The sequence below is a fragment of the Centruroides sculpturatus genome, unplaced genomic scaffold (genome assembly GCF_000671375.1).
Source record: "Centruroides sculpturatus isolate CEXI.00-Female unplaced genomic scaffold, Cexi_2.0 scaffold2019, whole genome shotgun sequence".
Classification (NCBI taxonomy): domain Eukaryota; kingdom Metazoa; phylum Arthropoda; class Arachnida; order Scorpiones; family Buthidae; genus Centruroides; species Centruroides sculpturatus.
This window is the reverse complement of record NW_019386437.1, coordinates 83,971-87,830: the sequence shown is the minus strand read 5'-3', so window position 1 is coordinate 87,830 and position 3,860 is coordinate 83,971.

The window sequence follows — 3,860 nt, the reverse complement described above, 5'->3', positions numbered from 1 at the left end:
AAATAATATATATATATAGCCTATATATTATAGTCATAACGTCATTTAAGTACAGACAAATGCAAGTAATATTTTTCGATAACCAAATTACTTTGCCTCGTGTTGACATCATTTTTACAGACATAAAATACGTAATTAAAATTAAAATATGGAATTTCTGCATATTTTAATTGAATTTATTTCGTATATTTTTAATAAATTTATTACAAATAATAAAAAACACACTTTAGAATTTAATCAGTTTACTTTGGGAAGCATTAGATAAATTCATTTCCTAACAAGTAATTTAAAAAAACAATTATGAGTGAGTGGAAATTTCCTTTACAATTGATCGATAGTTCGTATTAAATAAAGTAGAATTTCAAATGACAATTGGCAATAAAGAAAGTCAAGGCCGTTACTAGAAATCAAAGATAAATAAGAAACTAATCAGGAATTCATTGCACGTTAATTAACTTTCCTATTTTATCTTGATTGTTTTTACTAATCCTCAAACTTATGACCTATTGAATTGAACACCTTCATTTCACCTTTATTTTCATAGAAGTGAAATTTAGTTTTTTAACTTTCCTCGTGATAAGTCTCAATTCTATTTTCAAACAACGCAATAATTTCTGTAAATATTTTACCCTCCTCACACACAAAGCAAATGAGAACAAAATATGTTTAGAAAATAATCGAAATATAATCAACTTAGTTTAAATATATTTTATTTTAAAATTTAAAATAAAATATAAAAATCGCTACAGTTTGCCTTTATTATTAGTTTGAAATGAGTGGTTCCATAAACCTGCAGGGTTCGATAATACCATCTTCTCCCTATAATTTAAAAAATTTTTTAATTTTTTTTGTAGGCAATAATTAAAACTTCTTTGACTTGGACATTTTCTGGTTTTCACCATTAGAAAAACGTAATATTCGTCATTTTAAACATTATTTTGACTGGGATCTCATCAGTCAGCGAAACGATTTATCCCACACATTTATTTTGGAATTCGCGGATAAGTTAAATTAAGACTTCATATAGAAAAATTACGTATTTCCTTATTCATTTATTATACATCATGTTTATTACGCAAAATGGGACTTAATGTACCAATATCAGAAATTAGACTAACATATCTTAATAAGATATTTAGATCATCTTGACCAAAATAAAATCGCGAAATTTAAAACTTTTTCGGTTGACAAGTATGTCCACTGCTGACGGTCTAAATTAATTATAGTTTAAAAATTAAATAAGAAAAAGGTATTTAATTATTGGCTCACTTCCAGATAAAAACGAATTCTCTCCATATTTCTTCGAAGTCGAATCATTTTCCTGTTGTTTCCTTCTGTTTATTCCAAGTGAATATATGGCGAAAAGAGAAATAAACTTAACAGAATTTGAAATGAACTCAACAGACACATGGTCAATATTTCTCTTGATCTGAAATTTTCGATGCGGTACGTAATAATTATATATCTATGCATATATATCTGTAAAACATAAAGTGTCGAATAATGCCAATCAGAATCAGAGTTTTTCTGTCACGTGAGGCGCAGTTTGTTAATTAAAGAAGTCTAACTTTTCATTAAAACAAGTTTTTTAGGATAAATCTTATTGACTGTGAGAAAATGCCGATTCTGGCTCACTAAAATAAGAATTACTCAAAATATACTGTAAATGACTTAAAAATCCAAAATGTGAAAGTAGAAGTAAAACTTTTAGACGTAATTTTTATTATTATTATTAATATATACCATATCATTATCATAAGAAAATGATAATACCATGGAATCTTTATCATTAAAATTTTTGAATGCTATAATCGTACCATATTCTTTATATATTTTCAAGTACTTTATACTCCATTTTCTATTTTATTTAAATTTATATTTTCTCATTTTTTTCATGAATTAAAATATCTTTAAAATTAAATTTCTATAATTTTCTAAATCAAAACTATTCAATTTTCTAGACGAATAATTAATAACATTTAAAACATCTGTCATTTTTTTTATTTTATTTTCAATAACAAAATCATACATATCATTAAATAAATATTTTATTATTTTGACATTAATAAAATATCCAACAATATATTTTGTAATATAATTTGAAAAATAAAAAAAAGGTAATTGTTCTTCACATTAAAATTTCGTTTTTATCATTTTCATTTGAAATATTTTTATATAAATATAAAGAAGAAAGAAATTCATTAGTTCTTCACTTTGAAAGAAAAATACTCTATTTATGTTTTTTTATCTTGGTTTATTTTCACATATTATAAAAAAAATGACTATCAGGTTTAAATATCACATATAAATTCTTTGCTTAAATAAATTTTCTTTGGTGTATTTATTAATCATTTAAGAAATATTTTTTTATTAATATATGACATTTATTAAAAATGAATATTACCATCTACTTCAACATATTGTACATTATTTTTTATATCAATACATACATTTTTTTTTAATTTAATATTTATTTTTTATTTTTTTGAATCACATTCACTAATTTCTAAAGAATACTTCTTTTTTTTTCCTATATATAAATCATTCACTTAATCATTCTTAGATTATAAGAACGTTTTAAGGTTATTAAAACTTATTAATATATTATTTCTATCAAATTTTATATATTCTCTTTTATTAATTTTTCCAAGTACTTTTATTATATATGGTATATCATCTTTTCCAATCTTTCTTATAAAATCAGATCAGACAATAAGATATTAATATTCTTATTGTTTTTAGCCTCCTCGTCTTCATTAATAAATGTTTCAAAACACTTAATATGAGAGAAAGACATTTTATAATGTTTGTACTTTTATTTATATTTTTTTCATTTATTTTCTTTGCATATATCTATTTTTTCTCTTATTTCTTTATACATCTTTTCACATTCAAATATTATTTCATCTAGTTCATTTACTTTTTTATATAAAAAAATTATTAAAGACTCTTCTTGTTTTTCTTCTTCAGTAATATCTATTTTTTCAAATCTAAAAGTTCTTCTACTATTTATCATATCCATTTAAATGAAAGAAAAGTTTTTAATACCTTTTCTTTTATTATTTTTATATCGTCATTTCTTATTATATTAAAATTTAAAAACATTTTATATTTTTCTTTTACAGTCCTTTGGAATTCTTGTCTCTCGAATATATCAGCAGCGAAATCCTTTCTGTTTTTTAATTATATCTAAGACAGCATCCAAAAGGAAAACTAAATCAGGTATAAGCATACAATCATCATCCTTTAGTTCAGTAAATTTTTCTCTTCCTCTTCTAAACTTATATCTACCTTACATTTTCTTAACAAAATATATCTTGTTAAAGTATAACCAATTCCAGAATACACGTATCTATCTATTATACAATAAATTTAAATATTAATATTGTTGAGAATATCATCTTTTACTTTCTTTCTGTTTAATGAAAATAAGAAATGAATATATTTTATATTTTTTAATTGTTCATTTTTATCATATTTAAAAATTTTTTTTTTATTATTTCCTCGCCATTTTTTGTTTACATTCGGAAATTTATAATATTTACCTTTTATATTTATAGCATTTATACTTTTAACAAGGTTTATGACTGAGTTGTTTTTCCAGTTCTGTCTAATCCTTCGAAAACTATTATTAAACCCCGTTATTTTATTTCTATGACTGGGAATATAATGAATTAGCCTATATAAAACAATTTTATTTAAAAATGTTAATAAAGTAATAGAAATTCTTAAAACACTTAAAGTAAGAAATTATGATTTTAGTAATAATTTTGAATGGTGCGATGATCTTCAATGTATTTCAACTGTATATAATGTTAAGAAAACAAGGTTAAATAGAGATGATTTATAAAAGTAATAAA